Genomic DNA, 21,335 nt, shown 5'->3' with positions numbered 1-21,335 from the left:
CTATCATTGGCCTCTAACATCTGATGTTGGCTGTGACCTTTGACACAGGTTGTTCTGCTGACCTCATCTTCTATGGCTGGGGTGAGCAAAATTAGCATAGTTATATAGGAAGCTTCTTAGCTGCTAAGATACAGAGGATCTATCAGAAAATCTTGTGGTGCCCTCACTGTAAAGATACCAGATTCTTTGTGAGATACCATCTACTAGGGTTTTCAAGGTATGTTTTAGGGAACCCTTTTTGTGGAAGGACTGTACATGTAGAGTTGAGCTTCAAGGTTTTATGTGAGTTCTTCTCTGAAAGTTTGACATTATATGAGCACATTATTCACCAAACCAGTATCATTGTTGAGAGGAAAGTTTAGAGTCAGTTACATTGATCTATTGCTTTATAACTGTGTGGCTTAGAGTAAGTTACTGAATGAATGCTTTTCTGGTCCATTTTTAAAATCTAAATATAGAAATAATGTTTGCCTCATAATGTTGTAAAATGAAATAAGGTACTTACAGGACACAAGGACATATTAGATACTTGAAAAGTTCATGTTTATATTCAATTCACATTCTTATTTCTACCCTGTAGATAGGAACAATTGCCACTATACTATTGAAATACCCCAAAACAAGAGCATCATCATTTTTTTCATCTTTAGCTCCATATCAACAAAACAAAATAGCTTACACATATGATATTACTGAAAATTTTCTGAAATACATTTAGTTATGCTCACCAAAGAAAACAATCCTACAATAATAATGACAAAATTTGTATAGAGCTCAATGTTTCCCAACATTGTTCTAAGTGCTTTTCTATCCAAATCACAGAATTAATTAGACACATAAGAAAAGTCAGTAAGAATTAGCTGAATTAGTTATGTTCTATAATTATTTAAGAGAACCTACAGTTATCACCACCTTTATGATCTGTTTACTTTTAAATGTTCAAATATATTACTCTAAGAAATTTAGATAAGTAGTAACTTTCACCATTAACAACTGTAAATCAAACAAAAGTTCAGTGAATGTAAGTATGTTTTCTTCATTATCATTTGGCATATATATCAACTACATGTGATTGTCTTCTCTTCATTAGAATATTAGGTAAAAAACAGAATTATGAGATCTGAAAGCACAGAAAATTGCATTCTTGATGACATTATCGTTACTTGGCTATTTTATTATAGTTTCTACTTATGGCAGTTTTCCCACATAATTTGTGCTTTTCGAGATGTTGGCAATTGTTATTTTAAAATTGGAAAAAGAGAAATTAATCCTTGTAGGGGAGTGAAGATTCAAACCTGGCCGATGAAAAAATATAGCTCTAACCTAACTCTAAAGCCAACATTCTTCTTTGTAGAAGAATTTCTATAGAATTATAAAAGATGAAAAGGGACTGTCCAACACACAAATTGAGAAGATGGGCTACAACACCGAAACATAAAATATGAATAGATCATAGAAATTATGAACATTTCAAATAGTCCTTTAAAGGGAAAATGAAATACACATACATATTTTAAAAATCAATTTACCTACAGAAAAATCACTATCATTCTTTGGAAAGATCTACTGTATAATATAAATTAAAGTAGGCCTTTCTTATAATAAGAAACAAGGAAGTAACAATCCCTCAATGAGACACGTTAGATCTATTTGACCTGCATGTTATTCACATCATTGAATCTCTCAAAATCTTTCAAACTTTTCAGTCATGTCTTAAACATGTGTCTTTCCATATTTACAAAAAATGAGAAAAATCTATCTTATAACCTGCAACTTTGCCATCTGGAGTCTTAAATAACATAGACATTGTAGTATTTTTAACATGGACTAGTGGCATTTGGCAAGGTCACGTGAAGGTGGGAACTCAGGTGCATTAGAAGAGTGAAAATTGAAAAGTCATTGATTGGAATTTTTCTTTCTGGGTCAGTTCTGGACCGGTAATTATTAAGGGACTAGATCTCAGGAGATGTCATGTGATAGAAATACCAAAATGTCAAGACACCAATCACTGAGTCGAGGCACTAGAATATTTAAGAGAAAAACAGGAATGGAGTGGAGTGCTTGGCTTGAATGTCCTGGCCAAATTCTAAGCGGAGAGATTGTAGTCTGCTTTTTTTAAATCCCCCTGTAGTTTCTTTTGGAGGCTGTATTCTCATTCAGTTCCTTTGTTAAATGATTTTGCCTTTTGTGTCCTGTTAAACAACTGCTGTGTTCCACTTCAGTGGTGGGTAAAGTGGTTTCTGTGTTCTGTATATAGTTTGTAACATACTCCTTGGGAGGTGAAAGGTGCTGCATAAATGAAATATCCTGTTACTCATTTTAAAAGAAAGCTACATACTGATCGTAATATAACAAATATATATATATTTTAAAGCCCAATACTATAGGCTTAATGAAATTACCTTCCAAACAAAGCAAATAAGAGTTCAAGTATTTTTTTTGTGTGGGTTTTTTTTTCTCATTTTGCCATACCTTACCCTTCTTGCATATTTTATCAACGATAGAAGGATCCCAAAAGAGTGACTCAGTGAATTTGAGATTCAAAGAATACACAGTCATTAAGCAAATGTAATGTGTTTAGTCATGCTAACCTAAATTCAAAGTTTGCATAGACATGGAATATCAATGAAATAAGCTCAGGGCAAGATTTCAGGACATCTCGGCAAATACAGCTCCAGAATGTTTTCTGTAGAACTCACTTGCTACCTAGATACCAAACCTGAGGTTCAAAAGCCAAATTTTATTCACTTGAAAAGAAATTCAAAACTGTGAATTGATAAAACATTATTCTAAGCAAAATTTCCCTCATAATAAAAAACATGACAATGAGAATAAAAGCCAAACAAGGAATAAATTCATCTTGCAGGAACCAAGTGCTTTGCTACTCCTTCTGCCAAAGAAATTTTAGCTAAAAACAAACAAGTTGTCCATAAAGAAAAATTGTAAAAATATTCAGAAAGCACATGATGTGATGACTTTTAATTTATAGTCTTTCTGCTAGGGAGAGAGCACACCGTACTGAGGTGCTTCATCCTCCATCAAATTTATTTAATCAATGCCATTTTGCCATTCTTTTTTAACCAGGAAAAGATTTATGGTAAAAATTATGTAAAATTGTTTTAATCTTTTTGAATAATATAAGGAGAAACAAAAGGTATATTTCCATCCCTTTTTAAAAATATCTGCAAATATTTCTATGTTCCCCACAGCAGCAGTTTTTCCTTAAATATTTTGGTTATTTTACCTTGAAGATTATTAAAACATAGAACATTCCTTTTTAAAAAATGATAAAACTTTTTGAAATTAACCTAAGCAAAACCTCTCAGCTAATCCAACTCCTGAAATTAATCCACGTACTCTGTTCATTTTCTTTTAAATTTGAAGTGCCCCCACCCTCCAAAAAGAAAGTTGATTCAGATAAGAAAGTTGAAGTGAAAGTGAACACTCCGGATGAACTTCTCATCATGAAAAGCAGATGATCACTTGGCACCTTTCAGTAAGAGGGTATTTTAAAATCCGAATCACTTTGTCAAAAATATTACCATCTGAAAAACAGATTTTACAATGTGCTGCTCTCTCGGGCATTATTGGCACTAAGAATAGACCATAAATGGGTAGTATGGAGTGCCTTTCAGTTCCAGTTTTTCTAAAAGCACTTCACAAAGCAATTAGTCAGATAATGGTGGTGTGCTCACTTCTCACAGCCTCTGTACTCACTAATGGCACAGACTCTTTCCAACCAAGTGAACAGGTTGGAGGGAAAGCAGAGTAACATCCTGAGTCTTCCCAATCCCAGTCCCATTCTCTCCTTAAATAACGCATTTTACTGTCTTCTTATTTATAAAATGGCTTGGAGTTAATATTTGCACTAAAAAAAACCCCAAACCCTAATTTATTGACTACTTAATCCAATTAATCAGAATCCACAATGGATGTCTTCTAGATAATCTGTGAATGATGAAATCCCAGAATGTTCTCCTGTCACTCAAGCAGGGGCTTTGTTAGTGAGATTGGAGAATTTTATTTTATATATTTAACTGAAATGAACTTTAGAATGTGTAAAGGATCTGTAAAATGTCACCGTTTTAGACTATCAAATGGAACATGTGAAATAGAGGAATCTGAGTATCATACTGGCAGCTTTTAGTGATTGCAAAGGTTAAACGGGAACTGTCCTGTCCTGGAGCATCCCAAACTTACTGTGATTTTTCACCATGATGGTATATGAATTAAGATGTAGACCATAGTGGCACTCTGCCTATAGAAAAAGGATCCCATGGGCAAATACTTGGAAGTATGACCTTTTGGATATTTTTTTAGAGGTGGAGGGAGGAGCAAAGGAAGAGAGAGAGAGAAAGAGAGAGAAAGAGAGAGAGAGAATCTTAATTAAGCAGGAGCCACACTCAGCACAGACCCTGACCTAGGGTTTGATCTCATAACCCTGAGATCAAGACGTGAACAGAAATCGAGTTGGACATTTAACAGAGCCACCCAGGCGCCCCTGACCCTTTGGCATTCTCTAAAAGATACTGTTCAGTTACTTAATTTATTCGAAATAATTTCTGTTGACAATTTGATTAAGATGGATTTCTATTGTTTACTATTTTCAAGTAAAGATATATTTGGGAATTTAAACTGGCATTGCTTGGAGTGTAAATAGACATCTGTGCAATTGACATTGATATAAAGGGTAAACCACTTGGCCCAATAACAATATTCAGTTCATGAAAAGATGATGACAAAATGTTTTGAAAACAAAATACTGATTAGAGTCTTTTGGCCCCGGGTGAGTTTTGTAAGTAAGAAATTATTAGGCAATCCAGCTTCAGACTCGATAGCTTCAGTTGTAGAGACAAAGTATACATTTCCTTTAAGGATAGTTTTATACACCCAACATAAGGAAGTGGGAAGGCAGTTCTAAAGGCAGTTCTAAAGTGGGAAGGCAGTGATTTTTTAAAATACTATCTATGTTCAAAAGCAAGAGAGGTATTTTGTTTCCCTGGAGTAAGTTTACAATTTTTCATCTTTCCACTGCTTACCTGGAAAAGAAAAATAGCACTCTACATCCCATTTTGCTTGCATCTGAATCACAGTTTAGTAATGGTGAATTAGTTTTGAATTGCTTTTGAAATATATCCTGTCTTCTATTTTTAACATACCCCAATCCAATTTAATATAATCTGATCTAATATCTGTAATGCCTGCATTTATTACACATTCCAGTCATTTTGTATGTTTCTACTAACCTCAAGAAGAACCTTTAAAAAATGTCAGCATTTCTCAGTATGAAATACCCAGTTGTATAATCAAAACCCTGGCACCTATTAAGTGCAAGTGCTTATTTAAAATGTGTGGTGATTAGAACCTTTGCTCTCAAATCACATCTTGTTGAAGTTAATGAATTCTTTGTGGGAATATTAACCAGATTCTACATTTCACTGATGATCCCATCCCCCCTTCTCACTAACATATTGAATACATTAACTACTGACAGTGAATGATTCCTGAAAAAACCTCTAGTATAGTGGACAACGTATTGCATTGGGCCCTGCACTACACATCCCTTTCATTTCTGTTACACATAATTTCAAATTCTGAGTATGAGATGCTCTTAGCTCTGGTTGCTATTAAGCATATATGTCCAACAAACAAAAATTTTAATCCAAAATAAACTATCTGGTGTGTGGGGGTGGGGTGGGGGGGGAGGGTCCTGGCCAGCTCTGTCTGAAGAGCATGTGACTCTTGATCTCGGGTTGTGAGTTTGAGCCCCATATTGGGTGTAGAGATAACTTACATAAATAAAACTTAAAAAAATTTTTTTTTTCTCCAGGCTGGAATGACTAGAAAAGGAATGGTGATATAAATCAAAGCTGAGCTTGTCATTGGAAAGACTGTCAGAAGTAGTGTATGTCGTGGTCATTCTGCTTTTCATCAGCGCCAGTAATCTCCCATTTTTAGCCAAAAAACATAAAAACATGTTAAAGATCTAGGCTCTTTAAAAATAAAGCCCAGGAAATGAAACTCTACATACACAAAAGACTCTTCCCTTAGCAATCACACCATCGTGTTGCCTCCAAATTACTTGCTGCCCTTCTAGGGAGGTGTTACAAATGAAGGTTCCAAAACACTGGCAATCACAGCCAAGAGCATGCTAATGCTTTTGAGTCATGCTGATATTGGAAGAAAAACAGCAGGTAGGAATGTCCAAAAATTCATGGTGGATCAGAGCTTCCTATCGGAATATTTTATAGCTTATTTGTTGGTTAGTTGATTGGATGGGGAACTGAAATACCCCATACTCTGACACACAGTCGCAGAGCATTGCTGCTACAGAACGTGGATGGTAATAGCCCCAAATAGGACCTTTTTATCTCCTCATTTTATTCTATCCATCCCTTGATAAGTAAAGAATAAATATTTGTACCAATACTAAAACTCCAGGTCTTTTGCAAAATTTGATTGGATTTTGCACGTAACTCTTCATGACAACTTGTTATACTTAATCTGTCTGAGCACCAGTGTGGTGGGAGATGTGCTAAGTGCTTTCTGTCCAACAGCTGATTTATTCTCAAGACCCGTCTAATGAGAAAATTCATGTTATTACCCCAGTTTTGAAGAGAAGGACATGGAGTTCAGGGAGATTAAACAAATCAGCAGAGATTGCAGAGCTAGAAACTGGTAATGTCATGATTTGAAAGAATTCGGTCTCATGCAAGCGCCCCCATTCTCAAACCCTGTGTTAATTCTATACTGCTTCTCCACATTTCTCAAAGTTCGTGTTGTTGTTTAGACTCTGCTTCAGGACTCTCCTTTCAGCGGATTACTCAGCGCCTCTGTGTGCAGACCCTGTGCTAGGTGCTAGGTATTCATATCTCGTACATAAGACATGGCAGCTGCCTTCCAGTTGCTTCCCCTCCAGTGGCCAGGACAAAGCAAGAAACACTTTTACTTGGCAAAGAAGCTTGTTTTCAGATAAAGGATGAGGGTTCCCCTGAATTCACACAGTTAGGGTTACCTTCCAAGGAAGGTGAGTGAAATTTCTTTGTGAGATCCTGACCTCTATGCTCTTGACTCCCCAGCTCTCCCTTCTGCTAACTTAAAGGTCAGTGTCTCTAATATATCTCCAGGCTTGGTCTGAATTTCAGTATTTTCATTTCTCCCAGGTAAATGAAATAAAATGACTTCTAATTAAGGACAGCACCGGGCAAATTATAAGGAGACTAAAGGTCATTTTGGGAGTTTTCCGAGTATGCACTTTCCCCTACTTCTCCTTTTAGGTTATTATAATTCTCTGTTCCAGGGGCACCTGGGTGGCTCAGTGCTTGAGTGTCTGCCTTCGGCTTAAGTCTTGATCCTGGGGTCCTAGGATCAAGTCCCACATCAGGCTCCCCGCAGGGAGTCTGCTTCTCCCTCTGCCTGTGTCTCTGCCTTTGTGTGTGTGTGTCTCTCATGAATAAATAAATAAAATCTAAATAATAATAATAATTCTTCTGTTCCTCTCCAAGTCTATCAAAACTTATTTTTGAGCAAAGCTTTGATACAAGTCAATTTGCAAGTTGTTTTAAATTTACATCAATTGGATCTTTTCTTACCAAATGTAGACTGAAGACTCTGAGCTCTTGTAAAGTCACCTTGAGCAGCGGGGACATGGGAAATGGATAGACGTGATGGTAAGAGCCAGCCTCAGCCTCAGTTGTCTAAAATTGCTCCTTGAGGCACTTGCTCCCCCTAAATTTCCATGAGGCTACCGAGTGAGGAAACTCATTTTTTGAATATAGTGTTTTCTGGAAGACTGTCTTTGCCCCTGTGTTTCCTCTTCCTCATTCTGTCCTCACTGCATTTCTTTTTGTTCCCACTCACCCATTCACCCCAACTCCAGTCTCTCCTCACCATCTCTCTTTCCAAAACAAGGAAAGGGAAAGAGGGAAAGAAAGTGGAAGGAGACAGATTAGGGTAAAAGTCAGCTTCTGTGAAGAAAGAGGGTCATCCCAGTGTCGTGCTCCTCTTTCAATCCCTCAGAAACTCAAGAGAAAAGGAACAGATGTCTATTCTCAATATTGTTCATGGTCCTATTTAAAAAAAAAAATCACCATCTTCTCTCAATGTACAATTACATAATATTTAGCAGTCAAAAATATGATGTAATTTAGGCAAAATAGAAAAGCCTGAGACTTTGGAATAACATGATACAAAAATGTGCGTGCAGTTTGATTATCTCTCTTTTTTATTTTTGGGCTCTAAGAAAATAGTCATAACAATTCTATTGAGTTATCTGTTTGGGCCTTCCTAGTTGAGAACTGCCCACACTGTCCACAAGAATGACTCCCAAGGGCCATGTTTTTGTTCCAAGAACAGCTTTCCTTGCTGTGTTAATTAATATGGGAATGGCCCTTCACCCGAAGTAGGAAAATCAAATTACTTTCCTGCTAATTTGGAATTTGAACTGAGAGATAGAGGGAGTTAAGCTGTTGGGCTTGTAGGAGACTTCTAGGAGCATGGAGAACATCTTCCTGCAGTTGCAATGGATCCCACTCACCCTGAGGTGTGAATACTTAATGCTTCCCTGGATTGTGTAGATACCACAGTGTCTTTCTGATAAAGTCACTGAGATATATGCCAGCTCAAATGGTTTCTAGAACTTGCCGTTCTTACTTAATACCATGACCAGGCCTACATGTATTTTGCGAGTAATCCAATTCTTGTTCCTCTGAGTTTCTTTTAAGCATTGTAATTCCAAGGCCACTTGTGTGAGTTTCTCTTCATTCTTTATGTTTCTGAATTATTTGACCCATTTTCTGTATTTTGCCTGATTGGACTCATAAAGATGGAGTAAAGCAGTTCCATGGGGTTACTGGGTATGATGTAGGAGTCTATAGCATCCTCAACTCATACTGTGCTTTGGGGTCATTCTTAACATATGCTGTTTGATGCAGTATTTATAAACCTATCTCTTGACCAGACAACAGTGTCAGTGTGGTCTTTCTGAAGTTGGGGGACCTTTGAGAACACCCTTTACTCTTAGCAACAGAAATAACCATCAAGGAAAGGTTAAAGCACTTCCCCAGAGCTTTACCAAAGTTCCAGTAAGACTCCAAACCATCAGAAACCTGATAGAGTTCCTATTTCATGCTTTGCTCTTAAGCTGGTATCAATGTAGTATAGTTTGTAGTTAAAGAAGAAAGTTATTTTTGTGAGATTCTCCTATAAAATCTTGAAACCAACTCTTCCCCCATGCAAAAGTAGTGTTTGGTAACATTTCCCTAAGCCAGAATCATAGCTGCAGAGATGATCCAAGGGATTCTATTGAGAGCAGCTGAGTTTTGATATGGAACAGAAACGTCATATTCATTAAAAACTACTATTGATGCCTATTTTAGTAGTTTACTGAATGCACTGAGGCTTTGAAACCTAAAAGTCACAGCAAAACCTGACAAAGATCTTTCAATTCTTTTAAAATGGTATGAATGTGGAAAGAAAGAGGTAAAATTATACCCATAATTGCGTATGTCGACCTTTCTATAACAATAATGGATGGGGACAGCCCTGGATTATTATGAAACCGACGTGGACGATAGTGAATTCAGTTCAGAAACTTCAGGTAAGCTTTTGACTCTAAAAGTGTATGTTACATAGTAAATCTTTTTTTCTAAGGGAAAAGATGTCATTGTCAATGTAAATTAAAACTGAATAAAAAAATCACAATACAGTTCATTCAAACAGCCATTAATTTGGGGATTAGTTACATGTTTGGGGCTACTTCTTACTCCTTTTTTTCCCTTCTGGTGAACCTCAGCAGCAACTGCAGGAATTGTGTACAGAGTCAAAGGAGCTTGAGTAAATTCCTCCATTATTCCATCCCAGCCTAATCTACTTTGGAGAACCAAAAGATGTAGATATTTAATAGAAATTAATCTCTTTCTGTTATTCAGTCTTACAATGCTTCATTCTAATACTGATTACACTGATGTTCTAAGATATGCTGGCAAAATGCTGCTGTAATACAATTTCTTTGCCTCTAGAAACGAAAGCTCTTGAGATTGCTCTGGCTTACATAGCTGCTCCAGGTGATTACATCTTTACACAGATGTTAATTACTCTCAGGAGAAAGCTGCCCAAATCGTCATGTGAGTAGAATAATCTTGCAGTGGATACCAAAGAGTGACCTAAGGCTATTATGGGTATTGTTTCTCACCTTTGTTGAGATCTGAACTCTACTTTTGATGAATTTAGGGCAGATGGCAAAAACTAGAAATGGTAGCCAGCTCATCACCGAAATGGGTTACTAAAAGTGGATAATAAACATTTGTTTCTTAGCCTACTCCAAAGTTTGGGCCCAGCTTCAATGAGTTCAAAGACGCAGCTATGCCTGGGATTTCTTAAAACTGTCAGTGGTTCTCAGACTTTACTGTGTATTACACTTGCTCCAGGAGAGATTCGAAAGATCCTGATGCCCCGCCCTCCATTTGGACCAATTTAATTAGAATCTCAGAAGCAGAACCCAGGGGTCAGTATATTTTAAACTCCACAGGTGATTCCAGCATGCAGCCAAGGTTGAGAATCACTGGCTTAGCTGCGCGGCCTCCTGTTACTCAGGCTACCATCTGGGGTTCCTCAGTGCAGCAGTCACAGAGGGGACTGTCAATAAGAAGACACAATGAGGATTCTAAGGAGAAAACAAAAGCCCTATTGCATTCTCTGTTGACAGGTGGAAGCAGTAGTTTCAAAAATAGTAACACAGTACAAAGGACTCCCTCCAGTCAAAACTAAACAAAACACACAAAAAGATGCAACATTTAACATAAATGTGAGAGAGACAGCAACAGATAGATCATCCAATGAATGTCTTAGAAAGGGGCAAACTACATGGGCATCCACTCATTAGCCTCTCCTCAAAAACAAAGGAACAGGAACATATGAACAACTATAATATTTTATTGATCCGAGCTGGAACAATTAAACATCAAAGACTTGCATTGGTGTTTTGCTAATGCTTCAAGACACAGGGAGACTTCAGGGGGCTGAATTCTTGGATTAGATCATTAATATTAAAGATTGGAGAACAATACCTGGGAAAGACTAAATTATGCCAGCAGGAGGAAGTACACATAGGGCCAATATAGGAAGCCATTTGATGACAATAATCCCAAACTGAGGCAATATTTAAGAAAACCTACACATTTTTGATGGGTTATCAAGTTTTGTGTTACTTTATGAGTGAAAAGAAGCATTTAGCTTTCTTTGTTTGCCACCAGCTTACTATCAGAAAAAAAAACAAACAAACAAACATTATACGGTTCTTAAGAGTCTGTTGGCTTTATCTCTGTCTTCACCGTATGCCTGGTGTTCTGAATCAAATAGAAATTTAGGAAAATGTTGACTAAATACAAGAATAAAAAAAAATCCTCTGACCATATCTAATCCTGGCGAACCTCAGAAAGTCTGGATATTTAAAAGGAATTGTATACTGGACACAGGATTTTGTCTTCTTCAAAACTATCAGATTGGAAAAAAGAACGTATCAGACTAAACTGTTTGAAATTGCCATTCTTATAGGTCAAAATGAGCCAAATAGCACTTTTATATGGTTCAAAAAATGTGCTTTTTTTTTCCTTTTGTTTGCTTCTTAAAAAATGAGTTTAACATAAATGAGCATGGTCTTTAGTTTGAAAGTTTTTCTATCCAGGAGATGAATGTTATTGATGTGCAACTGCTTCTAGAAAAACAAAAGTAGGGTCCCAGTGGAATTAGCTGAATTTCTGACTGGGCTTTCATATCAGTAAGCAATATGCAAATTAACATTACAGGACCTAATGTCAAAGGCTTAAAATATTCAAGGATGGCCGATTTGATGTATCAGCCTGATTTCACTAAGAACGTGGAAAATGATTACTCTGAAGGGAAAATACCAAACTAACAGAACATAAAAATACAAGCATTTTAACATTACTGTCCTTCCTTGCAAGATATACTCTGCCCAAATGATTATGCAGCTCAGTCAATATTTGAGCACAGCTGCTTGTTCTGATAAGGAATATATTTTTTCCATGATTATGTGTCCTTTCACAGATTGGGGTCCAGGATAATTTAGGCCCAACAGTTTCATATTCTGTTATGGGAAATAGAGAAATGTAATGCAGGCTCTAAGTCTTTAGATATCCAGCTATCAGAATAGATGAGTTGTGGGATGATGCATGAGAATTTTATTAGTGTAGAGCAGCCGTCTTGTTTCACACACACACACACACACACACACACACACACAATGTCAAAGAAGAAACATCACAGTATATAGAGGAAACAAAGAGAGAATTTTCTCTGCAGTAATCTTAGCATGGTGAATTTTGAGGAAAGGCACCTAAAAACATTTCTTATAAGAGGATGTACTAATTTATTTGCTTTCTTCCCACAAGTGTCCAAGTAGATGAACATGATGAGTTGCCATATATCCCTTGCACATAGACATCTACAGCTCAGCAACTTTACTTAATGCCACAACGTGACTACCAAGAAGACCCAAGGCAGTCACAGACATTGGAGATATCACTACATGGCTTGCTTCCAGGATTCCTGAAGAGCTGGTCTGTGCTATTTTGAATGATGATTCTTTTTGGCTTTCTTTTCACCTTGTACTGCATGACCCACCTCTCTAACCAGTATCTTTTAAAGATTTTTCAAATTTTGACACATGGTAAGAAATATATTTATAGCACTACTCAGTGCACACAGTGCAAATATGTAAGTAAAATGTCTCACAGTAGTATTAATTTTCATGGCATTTGATGTAACATATTTTCTGTTTTATTCTATTCCATGTCAAATAGTGGTTACAAACCATTAGTATGATTCCAAGACCCATTCATAGGTCACCACCTGTATTAAACAAGCATTGTTTTATTTCTTAATAGAACCTCATGCCATCGACAAACTAGAAGTCAAAGGAGTTTAGAAAACCTTATCTACCTTCACTTCCTGTCTGAGATAATGTTGGGAGGACTCTTAAAATTATTGCACATATAAAAAGAATTTAAAAGAAATAAATTGTTATATATGAAAGACAATATGCTAGAGAGGTCAATCACCTTGCCTAACCACACACAGGTGGTTGGTAGAGTTAAGATTCGAGTCTGGGGGTAACCGCTTCTAAAACTTAAATATTTCAACCCTCCAAAATGACTTCCAGGCATTATTTGCTGTTTGTGGCTCCATAGGTAAAGAAGGAGCTATCCCTTTCTTTTTTCTACAAATTAATCTTCCTCCCAGGGTGATACTGAGTTGGAGAAAAGGCTGATAGTATGAGAGGGACAATGCCCTTGGTGAGAAGCCTGTCCTTCAGCTTGCCCATGGCCTTCAGACTCCATGGAAGGGCCCAAAATAAATGTTCCAGGAAATAATGGCTCTTCATGTAATAACCCTCACTACAAACTAATCAGCTTTTATCCCCTCAAACAGTAATCCACATAGAACCAAATCAACTTGGCATAACACACTTACCCATCAAACAACTCAACATAATTTTATAAAATCTATAAATAAATTTAGTGCTTACATGCAACTATTAGTTTTATAAACAGCACCAAAAATGATGGGATTAAGAAAACTTGTTAACCTGGGAAAAAGTTCATAGAAAGGGCAAGGCTCAATGTCTGTGAGTTTTTCAAATCACATTTGGAAATAAAATTTATTTCTCTAGAATTTTCTTGGATAAAAATGTCTGATTTGTGATTTTAGATCAATGATGAAAAATCCTTTATATAGAATGATTCCAAATGACTGGTTCTTCCCTTCTTTTAGTTATAAATCTAAGTTTATTTTTACCTGTGAAATCCAAAGGAAACAGCATCAATTATCAATGGGTCCACAATTATTAAATGTCTACATTAATTGTCTTGTTTTTGGAATTGGCTGTAAGTCAAAGAGACATGATCTTCCACTAGAAATTCTCTAAGAAAGGAGAAAACACCAGGGTAATACAGAATATAAAGGATTTGGGTTAGATACAAGGAAGAATTTCTACAAGATGTTGTGAGACTCCCTTTTTGGAAGGCCTTTACAAATGGATGAACCTGCTCGGGCTGGCAAAAAATACATCACTTCTTAGGTTATCTTTTCATATTATGTTTTCTCTCAAACATTTCTTTAATTTTGATACTTAACTAAGATCTACTCAAATGGACCAACCATAGTTAAAATTTAAAAAGGGCAAAAAAATACAATCTCTCCTAGTTCTCACAACATTTCTACTCCTAAATCATTAGGCAAGAATAAAAGCCTTGTGGTTCTGAAGTAAAAAAAAAAAAAAAAAAAAAAGATGTTCAAAAGAAATCCAAAAAAATCAAATCCCGTTCATGAAATGATGATACCTTAAAAGTAAAACAAAGATTCACATAAGACTATTTTAGCTTGTTTTGTTTCAATAATTTATTCCTTCAAAGGAATCACTTGTGAAAGAAGTGGCTGTCCCTTGCCACTGGTGTTTGTCTTTGATAGCAGTGAGACGGAGTTGCAGCGTGCATACCATATTCCCCCAACACTGATAGAGAGGTTGGATGGATGCTTGCATAACTAGTACATCTGGCTGTTGCTTTGTATTTCCCTTCTTTATTACATTTTCAGAATCAAAAGTAGATAAGCTCTTACACCAGCCACTGTTATCAATATCAAGGAGACGCACACCAAAGATATGTGAACAAAATGAAATTTGACATGTCAATAGGAGACAGACTGCTGTAGGAAAGTACCAGATAATTAAATCTCAGAAAGAACCTGAATTTCGGACTTCTCACAATACAGTGCGATACAGCAGACACAGATAAGAGTTTGTACTTGAAAACACATGCAGTTATCAACTCGCATTGTTTTTTTTTCCTATAGTAGAACAAATAGAACAAAGTAATAGTATGGAAGGATGGAGTAGACCAGAGAGTCGTGATTTAGATGCCAATGGGCTAGCTGGGTTAGTTTTTTAAATTGTGGGGGAGGGGGAAAGTACAATAATAGGAATCGTGGCAAATAAATCTTATCACATTACTTATTATCTGTGTATCAGAGATGATGACTTCCTGAGGACAGAGGCCTCAGCCTTTTATTCGCTTCTGCCACAGCACTTGGCATTCGGGAGAGTCTCGGTAAAGAAATGAACAGTTGGTATCTACGAACCCCGCTCACGGAAGTGGCAGGTGGATGGCGACATTCACAGGTCACCTAACACATTCACATCCGTAAGCTTATGTTCAAACCCTATCCAGTGACCCCTCTACTAAATGTGTACAAACCCAACAGCTGATTTTCTGTAATTCAGGTTATTCTCCTGTGAATTTTCTTTTTAATCTTTATTTATTTATGATAGTCACACACAGAGAGAGAGAGAGAAGCAGAGACACAGGCAGAGGGAGAAGCAGGCTCCATGCACCGGGAGCCCGACATGGGATTCGATCCCGGGTCTCCAGGATCGTGTCCTGGGCCAAAGGCAGGCGCCAAACCACTGTGCCACCCAGGGATCCCCTCCTGTGAATTTTCTAAACTCTCCTTCTAATATTTCTGATTGGTGCCATTTCTGATTCTTCAACAGGTCTTTTCCCCATTCTTAATCTCCTCACCACCCCTCTTTGTTTTACTGATTTCATGAACTTTTCTAGCATAGTCCCTGAATCAAATATGTTTACATCTGCACTCTTGGTTTTTGTGTTTTTGTGTTTTTTTTTTTTTTCTCAGAGATCTTTCTCTCTCCAGGTCTCATTTATCCTAGACACTTCTTGTTCCCCTTTCTGTTTATTTTATTCAATATACTATGGGCAGTCTCCAACTAGGCTGCGAAACACTCAGATGCATTGATCACATTTTATTCATGAAAAATTCTAATGTCTACTTTGGTTCCTGTCACTCAGCAAATGCATTTCAGATAACTTAATCAAGCACCTTCCCTAGATGGGTCACTCAGTAGGCCAAATGAGATATATATCCTATGGTTGTGGGCTTTGAAAAAAGGGCAATGAATTTAGTAAATTTACTAGGCATGTTTTGTAGATAGGCAAACTAAGGAGCCAGTGGAGATAGTCTTTATGATATTTCTGTATTCCAATTTATAGCTTTTAGCCCACAAATATAGGTACATTTTTCACAAGAAAGGTCTTTATCTGTATCTTGGCTTATAAGCCAATGACTAATTTTAACATTGTAAAAACATAGTACAAGATTGCAGGCCATTGTTCTCACTCCATTTTTAAATTAAGAGAGGAAAACCTAGGTTAATAGCCGACAAGTATAAAAATGTATGTGCGGATAAAGTCATTATAATCATGGGAAGGAGTTTCATAATTAACTTGCCTGCATTTAGTGCCCATCCTTAGACCAGTTACTGTGGCCAGGAAAGCACAGTCAGGTACTTTAATTCATTTGGTATTTTGAAGTAAAAAATGTGAATTAAAAAGGAAAAAAAAAATCCTGAATGAACAGCAAAGGGAAAAAGCTGTGAGGTATTTCAAAGATGAGTAAATTATGGCTCATGAAGATAGAATGGCCATTAGATCGGCTGAATGTAAGTCCATAATAAATATACTTAAGATCAAAATAGTCTGGGCCCTGTTTCCCCTAAGCTCTCATAAAAACAGGAAGTAACTGGAAATTATACTGAGTGTGTGCATGTCTCTGCATGTGTCTGTTTAATTCTCATCTATGATAAGAGATAATCCTCGTAATTACCAGCTTAAGTTCTGGGTTTTGCTTTTCTTTCACTTCTAAGAGCAACTAACTGATAGGTGTTACATTAGGTGAGTGTATGATTTTGTTCTACCAGCGGCCATATAAAATGGACATTACAGAGAGAAGGTAAAAATATTTTGAGTGTACAGTGGATCTAATTTTGGTGTCATCATCCTGTCCTGATTTTAAATACCATTTCCAAGCCAGTGCCTCGTGTACTGGACATGGATGCTTACCTTCCCAATATATCCTTACTTTTTCATTAACGAAGGAACCTCAGCCAGAAGAAATGACTCATGCTTGTCTTATCAAGTTTAGATAATACCCTTCTCCCTTTGCAAGGAATGGTTTAGGGATGGGCATTCGATATTGCTCTGAGCAGGAAGACATTGGGGAAGTCTCTTCGTAATTTTCTAAAAAAGATTTTGCTCTCCAATTAGAAAAGAGAGAGCTGTATTTTTTTTTAAGCCCTTTTCTGCCACACTCTCTTCTTTCAGCGATCCTGCTCTCTCCCTTGCCATGAAAAGACCTGATACTAGGATGGCAGCACCAGTGTGGCCAACATGGGGCATATGCCAGGAGACTCTCATAGAAGCTGACCTGGCTTCTGATAGCAATTATCTGCAGCATCAACCCTGGTACTCCCTAAAGTTAGAATTAATAAATAGACATAATAAGGTGATATAATAAGTGTCACTGATAGTTAAGCAACTTTGAGTAAGGTGTTCCTTAATTTGCTACTGAGGAGTTTACTTCATGCAAACCTCATTCTTATGTCTTCATCCCAGTTCTTTCCCCTGGGGCCAGCCTCCCATATCTAACTGCCTATTTGATGTCTCCTGGAAGTCCAGTGAGAATCTCCAAACTGCTGTGCAAGAATAAAACATGTTTTCTCCTCCCTCACCTGTTCCTGTTTGGGTCCTTCCCATCACAGTAAATGGTTTCACCAAGTTGTTTAAGGCAAAAACGTAGGGGGAATTCTTGATTTATTTTTTTCTCTCTTGTTCCCCATAACTAATCCTTCAACATGTCCTAGAGGTTCTACTTTCAAAATATGTCTCAAGTCTCTTCTCACCATTATCCTTTCACGAGCCTCATTAAGGCTACTGAACTCTGGTAGTTTCTTTGCTCGTAATACTGCAATAACTTCTCCTGCTCTTTGCCTGTATTTTTGGCACCTAAATATACCTTTCTGCACAGAAATTGGAATGGTATGTTTATATTTTTTTTAAAGATAGTTTTCTTTTTAAAGATTTTATTTATTTATTCATGAGAGACACAGAGAGAGAAAGGCAGAGACACAGGGAAAGGGCGAAGCAGACTCCCTGCAGGGAGCCTGATGCAGGACTTGATCCCAGGACCCAGGATCACTCCCTGAGCTAAATGCAGACACTCAAACACTGAGCCACCCAGGCGTCCTATAATGAGCTTTTTAAAATCATCATTTTATGGCATTTCCCCATTGAATACTCTCTAGTGGCTTCCCATTAGATGAGGTGGAAGAGCCAAGCTCCGTCTCACTTTCCACAAGGCCACGCATGAGTCAGTGTCAACCCAGCTCCTCAACTTCATCTCCAAGCACATCCCTTCTCACGTCCTTCTCTAGTTACTGTGTCTTCTCCAACTATCTTCTCTTTTCCAGGAGATGTTGTCAAAATTCTCTCCTTCACATACTTTAGGGATTTGCATAAAGTCACCTTCTGAAAGAGGCCATGTCTGAACAACCTATGCAAATATCACCCCCATGTACATGCACATATCAATGACGTGTTTCAATTTTACAGGTTGTATGTTTATTATATACAAGCCTACATTTTATATGTAGATCTTGTTTATTGTCAGTTTCCCCAGTAGAATGTAAGTTCCACGAAGGCAGTTATTTGGCCTATTTTACTCCCTGCTGTATCCCCCAACCCCATGTACAATGCCTGATACATTGTACAGGTTCGAGAAGTATTTGTTGGATGACTGAATTAATAAGTGACTGAGGGCTAGTAGGAAGTGTGATCTCATGACTGTATAGAATAGTGCTCTGAACAGTAAATGCTGGTTGAATAAATTAACAGTTTCCTATAGGAGGTGGAGCATCCCTCCAAGCTCCATTACAGTTTTCACCTGGCGTGACTGCTTATAGTCTGGCTGGTGTCAAGGATTGTTGCATCTCTGTTCATGAGGACTATTGGTCTGTAGATTTCTTGTAATGCATGCATCTAGTTTTGGTGTTTGGATAATGCTGGTCTCATAGAATGAGTTAGAAGTATTCCCTCTGCTTCTATCTTCTGGAAGGGACAGTAGAGGACTAGTACAATTTCTTCCTTAAATGTTTGGTAAGATTCATCAGTGAATCCATCTGGACCCGGTATCAACTGGCTTCTTAGGGTCCATTGTATACATCCCTATGCAAACTGACTATCAAGCGGTAACTGGGTATGCAGAGTACTACAGGCTCCAGTAAAGTTCTATGTCCCAATTAAAAGCAGTAGCAGGGTTGGGTTATGTATAGTTCAGGTTCTAGCAAGGACCTTATATACTTATATGAGTATGTAACTAAATGATATAACAAGGAGTGAGTAAAACAATGAGCCCATACTCATCGATCCAGCCTGAAACTTAGTGTTTCCTGTGTGTTTTTTGTTTTTAATATCTGGAAAGAGTTTAATGCTTTCTTTACCCAACATGTGACCTCATGGGCCCACCAGCCTCAGCACCCTTCTTCTATACAATATATCTATCTTTTTGTCTAGAGGATAAAAGGACTATTTAAAATAAAAATATACTTGATGAGTTCAAAAAACTCATTGAAAGAAATGTCCCAGAAAGGCCACCTCCACATTTGCGCTGATGGTAATTAACACAGCGCCTTCGCGGGGTTTGTTGAAAATGCTTCCTTGTGCATAACTGGCTCTAAAAACAGTACCAAAATATTTTCAACAGTGGCAGCGTTTTTAAAATCTAAGATGACCGCAGTGAAAGACAACACTCATTTGGATATAAATTCTAGTACACGAGCTTTTTTAAAAGGAGGAGTTTTGCTATTTCATGGTCATGCTTCATAAAATTTCAGTGTTGCTCTATTCTGCATTGTGGCTATTTTTTAGCAAGAAACACGAGCATCATTGAGTCAGTTTTCCACCTACATTCAAGGCCTGACAATGCTGATGGCATTTTGGGAAAGAAGAAAGATAGGCATCTAATCCTTCATGTGTATATGGAAAGCCACTCATCACAGTCTAGAATCTTATTATATAGAGACAAACAAAGATGTATATATTCTGTTCCATGAACTAAATTTCAGCCTCCATATCAAATAAATATATGGCTTCTATTCCACAGGGTGAAAAAGGTAGTTTCAGAATATGAATGGAAAGGCTTAATGTACAAGAGTTCTTTTCCCATTAGGAACTTCCTCGTATATAAACAAGAGGTTTCGGTATAAGAAGCCAAATAACTTTTATTCCATCTTACAGATAAATAATAAATATATTTACCATTTACTTTCTGAACTGTAAATAATAGGAAGGCCAATTTTTGGTCTTAGTAATGTGTTAGCTAAAGCTTTGCAAACATTTTTGTAACCATTAAATTATATTTCGTTAAAGGAAGCAGAAAAACTACCAACTTTAAAAAAAAAATTTGGAAGGGAAACACAATGGATTTCTCTCAATTGTCCGGTGTTCTCAGGTATCAGAGATCTATAACCTAAATGGTATATTAGAGATATACAAAAAGGAACTGGAGTAAATGTTTGATAGCAATATAAATTCAACTTTATGATGAACACAAAGATTATTTTTTATAAGGTCAGGTACATGCACGTAAATCATCTTTCCTACTCACCAGAGACATTTCTTTTAGTGGAAAAATACAAACTGTTAGATGTTTGGTTTGAATGCTTTTATCTATACAGAAGAAACTGATGGGAAAACACTGCCTCTCCGGTCTATGGCATGACGGAATCAGAGAAGACCAGCTAAGAATTGAATACTAGGCTACATGAAAATCAGGCAAAATTGTATATAGCTTTTAAAGTTGCTTATAAATTTCCCTTCTTATCATTTTCTTTTAATTTCTCTACCTTCTCCAAAGTGCTTTTATAAGGAAAAATGCAAGGATGTTGGTAAATGAAAAGAGATTAATATCAACTTTCCTGACTACATACAATTTTAATTGGATGAATACTTTTTGAAATGATTTCCTTTGTTGATTTGGGTTAATTGCATGAGGAGAAATTTTGCATCTGAGATAAACTTGGAGCATGCTGACCATAAATCAGTCTAAAAAAGTTACTCAAGCAACTAAATTATAAAGCCAAGTATCTTTACATTTATACCCCAAAGTTAAACATAAGTAGATTAAAAATCTCCAAAGTTTTTAGAATTAAAAGTTCTAAATCAACATATAAAACTTATTATCATGTTTTCTGCCTGGAATGTGCCCATTAAAATGTAGGGGGTATGAGGAATGTGAGCAAGATCACCCTATCCCTGGAGGAGTGCTTTCTTGGATGCCAAGACAGAATGATCATTTCTCCTATGGAACATCAAAACAACCATTAAACCCAAAGGATTAATTTAGTCCGTCTCTGTACTCAGTTGCCATCTTGACAGGGAGCCATTCTGGAAAGATACTTTTTTCCT

The 21,335-nt window shown here is 36.9% G+C and overlaps 1 protein-coding gene across 4 annotated transcripts in view; it reads right to left on the bottom strand.

Moving 5' to 3' along the window:
• SYT1 (synaptotagmin 1) overlaps positions 1-21,335 on the bottom strand; it is a 535,022-nt gene that overhangs the window by 385,728 nt on the left and 127,959 nt on the right. The window contains exon 3 of one of the 4 annotated variants that reach the window (XM_038558525.1): positions 6,364-6,371. The exons of the other annotated variants lie outside the window; for them this stretch is intronic. The gene's annotated coding sequence lies outside the window, so the exon portion shown is untranslated. The remainder of the gene's footprint in view (positions 1-6,363; positions 6,372-21,335) is intronic. 4 annotated transcript variants of the gene reach the window in all.

Source organism: Canis lupus, chromosome 15, assembly GCF_011100685.1.
Source record: "Canis lupus familiaris isolate Mischka breed German Shepherd chromosome 15, alternate assembly UU_Cfam_GSD_1.0, whole genome shotgun sequence".
NCBI classification, from domain to species: Eukaryota; Metazoa; Chordata; class Mammalia; order Carnivora; family Canidae; genus Canis; species Canis lupus.
Note: the sequence above shows the minus strand (reverse complement) of the source record. Positions and strands in the feature narration are given on the sequence as shown.